Genomic DNA, 15,344 nt, shown 5'->3' on the forward strand with positions numbered 1-15,344 from the left:
ACTGAAATCTCAAACGTGATTGCAGACTTAAAAGCAGGGAAGAGCCCCGGACCCGACGGCTTCACATCACAATATTATAAAACTTACACCACTGCCCTAATAAAGCCCCTCCGTTCAGCCTTTAATTTCTTGGCAAAAAACCAACACGACTCCCAATCCTTTCTCATGGCGCATATAGCTGTGATTCCCAAGCCCAACAGAGAACACACTGACTGCGCAAACTTTCGACCCATCTCACTCCTTAACATAGACCTAAAACTCCTGGCCAAAATCCTAGCCAATAGACTAAAACCCCTCTTAGCGAACATAATCGGCCCTGAACAAGTGGGGTTCATGCCGGGGAGGGAGGCCCGTGACAACATCATTAAGGCCTTGAACTTGATACATTTTGCGCGCAAATCCGGCACTAAGGGCATGCTGCTCTCTACCGATGCCGAGAAGGCCTTTGATAGGGTCTCCTGGGAGTACATGATGGCTACATGCTCGCACATTGGCCTTGGAGGAAACATGTTGTCATGGATCTCTGCTCTCTATCGGAACCCCCAAGCCAAAATCAAAATTAACAATATTTTCTCAGAACCTATATCCATCCATAACGGTACACGACAAGGCTGCCCCCTGTCACCCCTTCTCTTTATTCTGACCCTGGAGCCTTTAATTAGAACTATTAACCTAAACACGGACATACAGGGATTTACATTAAAGGATAGAGAATATAAAATTGCTGCTTATGCTGATGACCTCCTATTCTTTCTCACCAACCCCCACATCTCGATACCCAACCTACACAAAGTTTTTCAAACCTTTGGGTACATTTCCAACTTTAAAATAAACCAGTCTAAATCGGAAGCCCTAAATCTCACCCTGCCACAGAACCTCCTCGAAAATCTACAAACCAATCACCCCTATAAATGGGAACGGGGCACCCTTAAGTATTTGGGTATAAAGTTATCCAGCGACATTGAAAATTTATATGATGCAAACTATAAACCCCTACTTGCCACGATTAAAAGAGACCTCCTTAAGTGGAATGCAAAAATGTTTTCCTGGTTTGGGAGGGCCGCCATATTAAAGATGACGGTACTCCCTAAACTTCTGTATGTATTCAACGCCCTACCAATTAAAATCCCAGAACTCTTCTTTAAAACATTAAACCAAATTCAGAGGCGATTTTTGTGGGCTGATAAGAAACCTAGAATCCAATTCCGACATTTAACACTGGCTAAAGGAGATGGGGGTATAGGATTGCCCGACTTCAAAAAATACCACCAGGCCACCCATGTCACAAGAGTAATAGACTGGCACTGCCACGGCCCGAATAAGGATTGGGTTCAAATAGAAAACAATTTGGCAAAACGCGGCACCCTCTACCTCCCATGGTCGCTTCATTCCAGACAGCCCAAACTTATAGATCACCCACTAATTGAAACTACAATAAAGATCTGGCAAACACTGGTAAAGTCACACAAGATCGCAACAAACCCAGGTCCCCTGACGCCAATCGCGAATAACCCCGACTTCATCCCTGGCCTGCACCACAACTTACCACAAGACTTTCTAGTGCACACTTGTATATCAGGTACACAAGTTAAGTCATTTGAAACTTTGAACGAGGAGGTGGGGGAGCTGTTTCCTGGAAGTTGGTTCTACATCCAATTAAAGGATTTCCTGGTAAATAACAAATACAAAAATAAATTTTGCCTCCCATTGACTCAGATCGAGAATATATGCCTACAGAGATCACCAATCACGAACACCACGTCTCTTGCATACTCATTGCTTAATCAAGCGTCACAAGCTGACAAAAACAAATTCAAAACAAAGTGGGAACGTGATCTCCAGACAAGCATATCTGAGGAGCAATGGAATAAGGCATGCGTGCTGGCACACAAGTGTTCCTTAACCACTTCCCGACCAGCGCACGACGATGTACGTCGACAGAATGGCACGGGCAGGCATATTGGCGTACATGTACGTCCAATATTCGATGCCGCCGTGCCATCGGGAGCGCGCCGCCGGCGGCGCGCTCCCACGCTGGTCGGTCGGGACCCCCGTGAGTTTTCCATTCTGCCTAGCAACTAGTGACGCTGATCTCTGCTCCATGTGATTGGAGCAGAGATCAGTGTACACTAAATGAAAGCCCAACCCCCCCACAGTTAGTAACACACCCCTAGGAACACTTAACCCCTACACTGCCACCCACTGGTTAACCCTTTCACTGCCAGTGTCATTTACACAGGAACCACTGCATTTATATAGCAGTGATTACTGTATAAATGACAATGGTCCCAAAAATGTGTCAAAAATGTCCGATGGGTCCCCGACGTCGCAGTCACAATAAAAATCGCCGCCATTACTAGTAAAAAAATAAATAATAAAAAATTATTAATAAAAATGCTATAAAACTATCCCTATTTTGTAAACGCTATAACTTTTGCGCAAACCAATCAATAATCGCTTATTGCGATTTTTTTTACCAAAAATATGTAGAAGAATACGTATCGGCCTAAACTGAGGGAAAAAAATGTTTTTTTATATATTTTTGGGGGAAATTTATTATTACAAAAAGTAAAAAATAATGTGTTTTTTTTCAAAATTATCGCTCTATTTTTGTTTATAGCTCAAAAAATAAAAACCGCAGGGGTGATCAAATACCACCAAAAGAAAGCTCTATTTGTGGGAAAAAAAGGACGTCAATTTTGTTTGGGAGCCACGTCGCACGACCGCGCAATTGTCAGTTAAAGCGACGCAGTGCCGAATCGCAAAAAGTGGTCTGGTCTTTGACCAGCAAATTGGTCCGGTCTGAAAGTGGTTAAGCTCCAAATACCAGGAAATATCCTACAAAATTTTAGCTCAATGGTATATTACGCCACAGCAAACCAGGAGATGGTCTCCCTCCACCTCAGACATGTGCTGGAGATGTAAAACTCACAAAGGTACCTTCCTGCACATATGGTGGGAGTGCCCGCTAATACAAGCCTATTGGGATGCAATCAAATCCTGGATAAAACACATAACAGAAACTCGCCTAGAATTGAACGCGGCCATGTGCTTGATCAATCTAGTCCCCACCAATTTAAGCCGCTACAAAAAATCATTGTCCAGACACTTACTCACGGCCGCTAAAACACTGATACCAATCCATTGGAAAACAACCAAAACACCGAGCATTACAGACTGGTTAGACAGAGTGCAATATAGATATATATATAGATAGATGTATAGATACAAGATGGAGGAGATCGTGGCGACCAAACATGAAAATAGCACGAACTTTATCAAAACATGGCAACCATGGCTGATCTTCACGCTCTCCCCTGAATTCCGCACCCTTAGGGATTAAACTCCTCAGCAGCTTTTGACACTCATCACGGTGGGAGCAAAGCTTAAGCCGACATAGAACCTTTCGAATTAACGGAGTTATGAATGATAGAAATGGGCTGATCACACCCCCCCTCCTTGCCCCCCCTCCCCCCCCCCACACCCTCCACACCGTTCTCACTTGTCCCCAAACATCATGCGCCACTTTGCGTCTTCAATTGTGTTCTTACTCCAACCTTGCCACTAACCGAATCTGAACACAGTGGAGATGTACTTATATGTTATATTGTTTACAGATTGATTGCATTGCTATTTGTATTCAGACTTTGACTGTAAACCTGATCTTATTTTCAATAAAATCTTTGATTGAGAAAAAAAAAAAAAACAACCACAAAATTACATATAAAAAAATAAAAAAAATAAAAAAAGATTGGGCAGATGTGACAAATTAAAATATTGTATTGATGAAATGAGTAGAAAGAATAAAGAAATAAGTTTGGGAGAAGTGTGTGTAAATATGAGCAGCAAAACAACTTCATTCTTGTAGCATTGTAAAGAAAAATAGAATGTGCTGCATTATAGAATTTTTAACATTGCAGCGTGACGAATGTGATATATCGATTAGGAGCGGTAGTTTTACCTGACCGAGCGCTTCCGTCTCAGAATTTTATTGTGAACATGCATGGCATCTTGTCCGTCGGACTAGGCTACACACGATAGGAACTGAGGCGATCAGATTATGTTGTCGGAAAATTTTATAGCCAAGCTCTCAAACTTGGTCCGCCGGAAACAGTCCGATGCAGCCCATACACTGTCGGATTATCCGACAACACGGTCCGATCGGACATTTCCCATCGAAATATCCGACCGCGTGTACAAGGGCTTAGAGCTCCACCTCTCTGTACATTAGTGCAGCCCCATCAGCAGGCCTGGATTTACTCCCTTCGCCACCCTAAGGCCGGGTCCTTTAATGCCGCCCCATCCCACACCACACACACACACCCATTCTTGTCCTTTATCAATGACTGCTACAATAGATCAATTAAAAACATATCTCCACACACAAGAACACTGCAAATAACTGGCTTTAATTGTACAGACTGAAAATATTCTGTAATGCAGAAAATGCCTGGATATAGTTGTGTATTAATGTGAGTTAAAACGTAAATCTATGGACAATGTTATTCACTAGTATTGGATGCCATCTAGTGACCAAAACTGGAAATGGACTTTAGCTATTTTTCTTTTCTATGGTGTTGGAAAGATAACAGGAAGTGACGGTGTTTATTTTGGTCATTTGACCTCATCTACCCAGGAGTCTATGTGACCTACCCATGAACACTTTGATATGCAGTGCATGCTGGGTAGGGTATAAAAGGGACTGCAGCAACCATATTTGGTCTCTTGAAACTACATTGCCTGCCTGTGCGGAACTATGTGTAAAGTTCTCGGACGGTAGATAGTCACCGTGGAGTGCAAACCGGACTGTTTTCTGGGTGACTTGATGGAGCCAAGAGCTGGTGATCAGACCGGAGGGGATCGGAGACGCTTGTTGGAGCAGCGGAGAGCCTGATCCAGTCGGTGGAGTGAGACGGAGCATCTGGCCTAATCAGCGGAAGCAAGCTGCAGTTATAGGACTCAAGCAATCACTCAGAACTATGATCCGATTGGTGAGCGGGTTGCGGCCCACTGTTTAATCTATTACACATACTTAGACTTACTAATAGGCCTTGCTGGAACCTGTTGTTCCACGGAAGCATAATTGAGCAACTGACACTTAATAGGCTCGAGGCCCATTTCACTTTAATACTTAAGTGTGATTACAAGTTTCTGGAGTTATACCTGGAGTGTCCTAAGTTAACTTTCTCTACTTACCCCTTTGGATTACAATTATTTGAGTAACTATTTAAACTAGCGAAGAAAGAAGATAAAGGAAGAAATACATTAAGTGAGGCCTCACTTTAAATAAGGGGAGCTCCCAGGTCTAGATAGTAACATACTTGCATGTTATTTATTGTATTTGCTTGTTGACTTATGTTGTGCTGACGTTCTATGTTGGAACGATAGTGCAAACTCTGTAACCACCTATTTGCTATATTTTCAGTAAAAGTATTCCTGTTTAAGAGTACAAGTGTGTGGTTTATTGTCTTTCCCCACCAGGTGGAGCCAGAGGATCCTGAGGGATAGACACAGGTACATTATACTGTTTACACTGTACTGTATTATTATTGCACCACAGCTGTGCCAAAGGGACAGAGTCATTCAGAAGGGGGGTTTCTCAGTAGAGTGCAGGCCCAATTCAAATCAGCAGCTCCTTTGGGGGTCAGTGCTACACGTGGGGGCGTTGTCCGGGATCTTGTCACTCTGTAAACAAGCCCGCCCCTTTGGTGCCAGTATGGACCCCACCACAGTGGTCCAGTGGTGCGAAGTGGAAGGTGCACGCTCAGAAGCGAGCGTGGCAATTGAGCTCCCTGGCGAGGCCTGAGATGAAGAGGAGGTCAGTAGAGTTGTAAAGTTAGTTCTCAGTGTAGGCAGAGACAGCTTGGTGTTTGGAGCAGGGACAGTCTGCAATTCACTAGCTACTAGGTCCACAAAGGTCCCTTTAAGGACTGGTATGGTATAGGTGTACAGTATATAGGGTTGTAATACACGTATAATATACTTTCTTTCAAATATAGAAAGTATATTATCCACCTTCAGACCGGACCATTTTGCTGGTAAATGACCAGAGGTCTTTTTACAATTTGGCACTGCGCTGCTTTAACTGGTAATTGCGCGGTCATGCAATGTTGTACCCAAACAAAATTTGCGTCCTTTTCTTCCCACAAATAGAGCTTTCTTTTGATGGTATTTGATTGCCTCTGCGATTTTTATTTTTTGCGATATAAACGTAAAAAGACCGCAAATTTTGAAAAAAAATGATATTTTCTACTTTTTGTTATTAGAAAAATTCAATAAACTCAATTTTAGTCATACATTTAGGCCAAAATGTATTCAGCCACATGTCTTTGGTAAAAAAAAAGTCAATAATTGTATATTTATTGGTTTGCGCAAAAGTTGTCACATCTACAAACTAAGGTACGTTTTCTGGAATTTACGCAGCTTTTAGTTTACGACTGCCTATCTCATTTCTTGAGGTGCTAAAATGGCAGGGCAGTACAAAACCCCCCCAAATGACCCCATTTTGGAAAGTAGACACCCTAAGGAAATTGATAAGTGGCATGTTGAGCCCATTGAATATTTTATTTTTTTGCTTTAAGCGATTGAATAATGACAAAATATATATATATTTTTTTTTTTACACAAAGTTGTCACTAAATGATATATTGCTCACACATGCTATGGGCATATGTGAAATGACACCCCAAAATAAATTCTGCTGCTTCTCCTGAGTACGGGGATACCACATATGTGGGACTTTTTGGGAGCCTAGCCGCGTACGGGGCCCCGAAAACCAAGCACCGCCTTCAGGCTTTCTAAGGGCGTAAATTTTTGATTTCACTTCTCACTACCTATTACAGTTTTGAAGGCCATAAAATGCCAAGATGGCACAAAACCCCCACAAATGACCCCATTTTAGAAAGTAGACACCCCAAGCTATTTGCTGAGAGGCATTTTGAGTCCATGGAATATTTTATATTTTTCCACAAGTTGCGGGAAAATTACAAACTTTAATTTTTTTTTATTTTTTTTTCACAAAGTTGTCACTAAATGATATATTGCTCACACATGCTATGGGCATATGTGAAATGACACCCCAAAATAAATTCTGCTGCTTCTCCTGAGTACGGGGATACCACATATGTGGGACTTTTTGGGAGCCTAGCCACGTACGGGGCCCCGAAAACCAAGAACCGCCTTCAGGTTTTCTAAGGGCGTAAATATTTGACTTCACTCCTCACTACCTATTACAGTTTTGAAGGCCATAAAATGCCAAGATGGCACAAAACCCCCACAAATGACCCCATTTTAGAAAGTAGACACCCCAAGCTATTTGCTGAGAGGCATGTTGAGTCCATGGAATATTTTATATTTTGCCACAAGTTGCGGGAAAATAACAAACTTTTTTTTTTTTTTTCACAAAGTTGTCACTAAATGATATATTGCTCACGCATGCCATGGGCATATGTGAAATGACACCCCAAAATAAATTCTGCTACTTCTCCTGAGTACGGGGATACCACATATGTGGGACTTTTTGGGAGCCTAGCCGCGTACGGGGCCCCGAAAACCAAGCACCGCCTTCAGGCTTTCTAAGGGCGTTACAGTTTTGAAGGCCATAAAATGCCAAGATGGCACAAACCCCCCCCCCCAAATGACCCCATTTTGGAAAGTAGACACCCCTAAATTTAGGGGTACACTAGTGAGACTAGGTAATAAATGGCGGGTGCCCTGAAACTATAAAAAAAAATAACTAACCAACCAGCGTCACCTGTAACAGTTATATGGTGATCACTGGTGAAAGGGTTAACTAGGGGGCAATCAGGGGGCTTTATGCGGTAGTATATGGGGGTCCCTGGCGCTATAAAAAGCTGCGGCGAACCTAAATACCTACCTGCCTAACTAGCGTCACCTGTGACACTAATACAGTGATCAGAAAAACGATCGCTTATTAGGCTGGGTTCACACTGGAGCGATGTGGGAACGCCACGAATGCGCGGCGGGTTCCCGCATCACATGCCTCCCGGCGGCAGTTCACACTGCCCTATGCGAACTGCTGGGAGTGTCAGTGAAATGTTAATGACACCCCCAGATCAGTTCGCATATCGCAGTGCGATCTGCAAACTCGGATCGCATGGTGTGAACACCCATGCGATCCGATTCTGCTGCGGACCAAAAAAAGGGTCCCGTGCGAGTTTGCGGCGGGTGCGGCGGGTGCGACACGAATTCAGCCATACTATCTGTATGGCTGAACTCGAATTGCACAGAGATCGGATGTGATTTGCACTGCAGTGCGGTGCGAATCACATTCGTTCTCATAAACCGCTGCAATGTGAACCCAGCCTTAGTGCCACTGGCGAGGGGGGGTGATCACGGGGTTAAACCTTTATTGGGGGGGTTAGGGGGGCACATTAGAACTAAAGGGGGCTAACCCTAACTGCCCTAACAGTTATTACAGTCACAAATGACACCAATGCAAAAAAAAAAAAAAAGCAATTGGTGTCACTGTGACTGGGGGGGCAGGGGTAATTGGGGGGTGATTGGGGGGTAAAGGGGGATGTGAGTGTGCCTGGCATGTTCTACTGTGTAGTGTAGTGCTTGTGCAACTCACCGATGCTCTCTCCTCGGTGCCGGAACGAAAAATACCGACACGGAGGAGAGAATACATCACTTCCTCTCCTGTGTTTACATTACAGGAGAGGAAGTGATGTCACGGGACATTTTCATTAGTCGGGAGCGATCGTGAGGGGGTGGCCATGAATGAATGGCCGTCCCCTCGTCCGGGATCGCTCCCGAACGAATACCGACCGCCGCAGGCACCGGGCAGGGGCCCGATCGGGCCCCCGACCCGCGGGCAGGCAAGGACGTACATGTAAGCCCTTATGCCTGCCCGTGCCATTCTGTCGACGTACATCGTCGTGCGGCGGTCGGCAAGTGGTTAAAGTGCACTGCATGCAGTGCTGCTGACCAATTCTGCAGCTGTCGTTTCTCAGTGTAGGGAGGGACAGTTTGGTTTTTGGAGCAGGGACAGTCTGCAATTCACTAGCTACTAGCTAGCTACTATTAGGTCTACAAAGGTCCATTTAAGGACTGGTATAGGTGTCCTATTTGGTGTGCAGTATATAGGGGTGTAATGCACGTATAAAAATACTTTCAAATATAGAAAGCATAGTATAGCGCATTTCCACTGTGCAGCATTGACTGCTGAGTGGTTCTGCAGCGATACTACAAAGAGTGACAAAGGCAATTAGAAAAAAGTATTATAACTAGTGTGATAGACCAGTGGCCCCCCCAAAAAAAGACAAATTGAAGCTGGGTGTTATATACCTTCTTCCACATATACTGCACTTCTCTGGAGACTGTTGTCACAAAAAATGACAGGCAGAGGAAGAGGCAGGCCCTTCCGCAGGGGTGGTAGGGGTAGGGCAGGAGCAACAGGCTTGAGCCAAAGTGGCAAATTGCAGAAGGTGCATTTGATTACGTCAAAGGACGCACCAGACTTGGTTGAGGGGCTCACTCAGCCTTACTCTTCTGCACCCTCCTCATCCTTTCGATCTGCACCCTCTTCTTCACACTCTGCTGCGTGCATCCCCAAAGACACTACCACCAACCCCACCACCACCATACACCCTCCGCTTGAGTCACAGGAATTATTTTCCTATCCATCACAAGACATTGTGATGCGCAGCCACTCTTGGCATTGGATCAGGAAGAGAAGGTAGCAACAACCGCCACTCAGCAGTCTGACGACAGTACCCAGATCAGCCCAAGGAGGAGGCTGGTCCCCGGTGTTGCTGCCTACTCTGAGATCTCTAATTATAGTGGTGGGGAAGGTGACGTTGATGATGACGTGTCTAGTGATGTCACGTGGGTGCCCACAAGAGAGGAAGAGGAGGGGAGTTCAGAGGGAGATATGGACCAACAGATAGGGAGGAGAAGCAGGCGGAACTTACATTGCACAGGAGGGACAAACCAGACTGCTAATGTATCAGGAGCAAGGCATCAACCATGTACGATCACATCTGGCGCTCCCAGGACGCCAGCACATGGCTCCACAGTGTGGGCTTTTTTTTAGCAATAGTGTTGCCATCTGCAGCCTTTGCAGTCAACGCATAAGTCGCGGTAAGCCCAACACTCACCTAGGGACAACCGCCTTAAGAAGGCACATGAGCTGCCATCACTGAGCCCAGTGGGGGCAACAGAACCCACAAAGCCACACTCCAGGCTCTCACCGTCCAGCCTCATCTTCTACTTCTCCTTCTCCTCTCTCCTCAGAATTGTCCTCCACTCCACCTTCCATCATGCCGTCCTCACGTATTTCTGGAAAAAGGCAGGCTTCCGTGGGCCAAATGTTCGAACGTAAAAAAAATGATGACGTCGGTTAACTCTCTTGCCCAACGGTTGACTGCTGGCTTGTCAGAACTGTTAGCCTGCCAACTACTGCCATATAAACTGGTGGACGCGGAGGCCTTTCGAAAATTTGTGGCCATTGGAGCACCACAATGGAAAGTCCCAGGAAGGAAGTATTTCTCACAGAAGGGCATCCCAGAGCTATATGGCCATGTTCAGCAGCAAGTGAAAGTATCTCTGGCATGCGGTGTTGGTGCCAAGATACATCTGACCATAGACACGTGGTCTAGCAAACACAGGCAGGGAAGGTATATAACTTTTACTGCCCACTGGGTGAACCTTCTGACAAGCATGTAACCCATGGCACCCATGTAGATTTGGTTTTACCGCCACGGTTTGCATGCAAGCCTGGGTCTTCTTGTCCTCCTCCTATTCCATCCTTCCTCTGCTCCTCGGCTAACTCCTCCTTTTCCGCTGCTAGCGTCTCTTCTGCTACGCTGCCCAAGATCCCCAGAACCTATTCGACATGCCAGGTGAGACGTTGCCATGCTGTGCTGTGTCTGTTGAGCCTGGAAGCCAAGAGCCAAAGTGGCCCTGCACTCCTTTCAGCTTTGCATTCACAGGCAGATCAGTGGCTAACACTGCTCAATTTGACAGTTGGTAAAGTGGTGTGTGACAATGGTGCCAATCTGCTTAGCGCATTGAAACAGGGCAAAATTACACATGTGCTATGCATGGCACACGTCTAAAACTTGGTCATGCAGCTATTCGTTCTCAAATACCCTGAGGTCCAGGACATCTTGCGGCAGGCAAGGAAAATCTCGGTCCATTTCAGATCTTACACGGCCATGGCTCGCCTTGCTGACATTCAGTGGCGACACAATCTGCCGGTCAGACGTCTTATTTGCGATTGCCCGATGCGATGGAACTCAACCTTTTATATCAGGGGTAGGGAACCTAAGGCTCTCGAGCCAAATGTGGCTCTTTTGATGGCTGCATCTGGCTCTCACCTCTCAATCCGCGGATTGCGTGGTGTGCCGATCCGTGAATTGAACCCATAGGAAAGGCCGCAGCTTCGGCCTAGCTCCGGAGCTGCGGCCATCTTGGTACACCCGGCGGCGGCCTAGGTGAGCGGAGTGCTGATGTCATCATCCCCCACCTCAACTGCTCGTGGATCTACCTGCCAGTCTACTGGTAAGCAAGCAGACAATCGTAGGGGAGATGTGGATATCACAGTGGGGAGATGACGTGGATATTACAGTTATAATTGAAATGAGTCGATTAATCGATTAAAAAAAAATATTTGTTTTAAACATATTGTATGGCTCTTGCGGAATGACATTTTAAAATATGTGACGTTCATGGCTCTCCCTACCCCTGTTCTATATGCTTGATAGGCTGCTCCAGCAGAAACGTGCAGTTAACGACTGTACGAACGAACTCTGCGGCAGAACAGGTTCTGGGGAGCTTGGTTTTTTCACCGTGCCAGTGGCTGCTCATGCGCGATGCATGCAGACTTCTGAGGCCATTTGATGAGATCACCAAACTGGTCAGTCGCAGCCATGGCATCATCAGTGACATTGTACCTTATGCCTTCTTTATGGAGCGTGCATTGCGTCGTGTCATTGATCAAGCCGTGGAGGAGCAGGAAGATGAGGAAGTCGCAATGCTGGATGAATTCCCAGGGGGGGCTACTCTATCTGAGACAAGTCAACAACAGTAGTCTGAAGAGGAGTCAGAGGAGGATGGTGCCGGGGCGGATGAGGTTGAGCAAGAAGAGCATGCTTTAAACCTTTCTGGGATCCCTGTTGTTGTTCGTGGATGGGGAGAGGATAACGAGGAGGACGACATTATCCTGGATGATGAGCAGGAGCCAGGCCACCACACCGCTTCCAGTTTAGTGCAAATGGGGGCCTTCATGCTCCAGTGTTTTAACAGGGACCCCCTTATAAAAAGCATAAGGGTCAAGAACCAGTACTGGGTGGCAACATACTTAGACCCCCGGTACAAACACAAAATGGCGGAAATGTTACCACCATCACAGAGGGCTGTCAGAATGGAGCACTTCCAGGCCTTGCTTCAAGAAATGCTGCATTCTGCTTTTGCGTGCGCTGGCAGAGGAATTCCCACTCCCAGAGAAAGATTTGCGGGTACCAATCCAACAGCGCCTGCAAGAAGAGGGCGGTTTGAAGATGTGTTGGTCACTTCTGATATGAGATCATTCTTTCAGCCGACCCATTGACAGGTCACATCTGGATACAGCATCAGGGAATGCCTAGACCGACAGGTGTCCGACTACATCGGGTTAATGGCCAATATGGACACTCTGACAAGTGATGAACCCCTGGGCTACTGGGTATGCAGGCTTGACCTCTGGCCAAAGCTTGCCGAATTTGCAATGGAACTGTTGGCTTGCCCCTCATCCAGTGTCCTGTCCGAAAGGATGTTCAGCGCAGCAGGGGGGATCTTGACCAATAAGCGCACTTGCCTAGCTCACGCCAATATATATATATATTTTTTGATAACAGTTTAATTGTTCTGCCTGCTTTAACATTTAGAAAAAGAATCCCAGGATTTTGCCTCCTGTGTGTTTTCGCCTTGCTTCCTTGTGGTCCATGATGCCAGCGGAAGTTGTAAGTACAATATACCCAAACTGACGTGAAGGCAGGAGATTGTTCTGCCACTTTTCCAGATCCTTTAACTGCACATCAAATCTGGGGCTGATGACACCACACTTATTAAGTCTCCCTGTAAGATTGACAACAATTTTTCCGGCCCTGTGATCATCAATTATTTCAAACTCACCAATGTAGCCATGCTTCATCATCACTATAAGGAATCGCACAATCACTTTTGAGCACGGCCTGATGAGAACCTGGCGCTTACCATGTTTCTCGGCATTGTTGATGCTTTTAAGAGCATCGGCAAGCACGTTCATGCGCACCATGGTGCCGAGCTCTGCCGGGAGCGCCAAGTCTCTGCTTCACGGCACCCAGAGCGGTGAGACACTGAGCGGCGGGATGCCGGCGATAATAGCCTCACGCCAATATTGACTACCTCACATTTATAAAAATGAATGAGGCATGGATCTCGGAGGAATTCAACACATGTGACCAGTAGACCATGTATATGCATAACTCTATAAACTATGTATATAATCTAGCATACGGACCTTTTTTCTACCTTTGGCTCACTTCCTTGTACAAAAAAAGCACACCGTACTATATGCCCGTACTCTCCTGTTTGAAGAGGTTGAGCGGTGTCATATTTTTGGGTCCCGCAGCGAGTTGCTGGTATCAGTGCTGGTGTCAGTGCTCTCTATTTCGGTGCTGGTGTGGTGTCAGTACTCTCTTTCACAGTGATGGTGTGGTGTCAGTGCTCTCTATCTAGGTGCTGGTTTGGTCTAGAAGTGCTAGTTTACCTGGATGACATAATAGTCTTCGGGAGAATGCTGGAAGAGCATGAGGCACATCTGGAAAAGGTCCTGAAGAGACTCCACGAAGAGGGTTTGAAGCTTTCCATGGAGTAGTATCAATTCTACCAACCCTCAGTGACTTACTTGGGACATGTTGCATCCAAAGAGGGACCCGAAGAAGCTAGAGGCTGTCACTTCTTGGCCCAGGCCCTCCAACATGACTGAACCCAGGTCATTCCTGGGATTCTGCTCATACTACAGAAGGTTCGTGGAAGGGTTTGCAAAAATAGCCCATCCCCTCACTGAGCTCTTGAGGAACCAGGAAGAGTCTGGTGAAGACTCACAATGGCCTGGGAAGCCAAAATAGGGACCCAGGAAGAAGAAAGAGTCCATCCAAAGTTAATGGACCTCAGAGTGTGAAGAGGCCTTCAGACAGCTGAAGTGAAGCCTCACCACTGCTCCATTGTTGGCGTATGCAGACCCAACCAAGCTCTACGAGCTCCATGTGGATGCCAGTCGAGATGGACTGGGGGAGTACTCTACCAAGAACACGAAGGGTCTTTGCGACCTGTCGCCTATGTGAGTGGAAGCCTGATTCCTGCAGAAAAGAACTATCCAACTCATAAGCTGGAGTTCATGGCCCTGAAGTGGGCAGTGGTAGACAAGCTTAAAGACTACCTCTACGGGGCTGAGTTTGTAGTGAAGATGGACAACAACTCTCTCACTACTGCTAAGCTGGATGCCACTGGCTACAGGTGGCTCGCAGCCCATTCGGCTTTTACCTTTAGCCTGAAATACAGACCAGGAGTTGGTAACTGTGATGCGCACACTCTATCCAGAAGACCTCACGACCCCCCGAATTCCCCAGAAGACTGGACTCAACTCACTCCTGAAGGAGTCAGAGCCCTATGTGAGGGGACTAGTCACTATGGGAAAGGTGGGGCCAGAGCCGAAGATGTAGGTGTGTCTGCAGCAGGAGTCCCCAGATGTTATTGTAATGTCTCTCAAGTAGTGCAAGAAGGCCTTCCCAAGGTGTCCAGGAAGCATCTTAGGAAGGATCAGGAAGAAGACCCATTGTGTGGACTAGTGAAGAAGGCATTGGAATGTCAACAACCCAATGTACTTCAGAAGAGTCCTTGTAAGGAAGCCAAGCTGCTGATGAAGGAATGGGATCGGTTGCAGCTGCAACAGGGAGTGGTCTACCGAAAAAGCCCTTCCGACGATTCAGAAGAAAAGTGACAGTTTCTCCTACCAGAGAAACACAGAGAGAGGGTACTAATCGCTCTACATGAACACCTGAAAGACAGATTTTACTGGCCTCACATGAGGAGAGAGGTAGAGAGTTACTGTCATTCCCGCCTTAGGTGTATACAACGGAAGACGCTGCCACAGAGGGCTGCCCCAATAGGCCATCTGGAAGTTCTTCATCCATTATGGATTACCTCAAAAGGATACACTCAGACCAGGGAAGAGACTTTGAAAGTAGACTAATAAAAGAACTACTGGGGCTATTGGGCATACAGAAGTCGAGGACCACCCCCTATCACCCACAAGGGGATCTTCAGCCAGAATGGTTTGACTGGACCCTCCTGAATAT

At 46.3% G+C, this 15,344-nt stretch overlaps 1 protein-coding gene and 1 pseudogene across 3 annotated transcripts in view; both read right to left on the reverse strand.

Moving 5' to 3' along the window:
• LOC143933920 (uncharacterized) overlaps positions 1-15,344 on the reverse strand; it is a 325,420-nt gene that overhangs the window by 23,736 nt on the left and 286,340 nt on the right. The gene's annotated exons all lie outside the window — the stretch shown is intronic.
• Positions 12,872-13,308, reverse strand: LOC143933192 (small ribosomal subunit protein uS8 pseudogene; annotated as a pseudogene).

The sequence above is a fragment of the Lithobates pipiens genome, unplaced genomic scaffold, assembly GCF_037356315.1.
Source record: "Lithobates pipiens isolate NorthernLeopardFrog02 unplaced genomic scaffold, aLitPip1_a1.2 Scaffold_27, whole genome shotgun sequence".
Taxonomy (NCBI): Eukaryota; Metazoa; Chordata; class Amphibia; order Anura; family Ranidae; genus Lithobates; species Lithobates pipiens.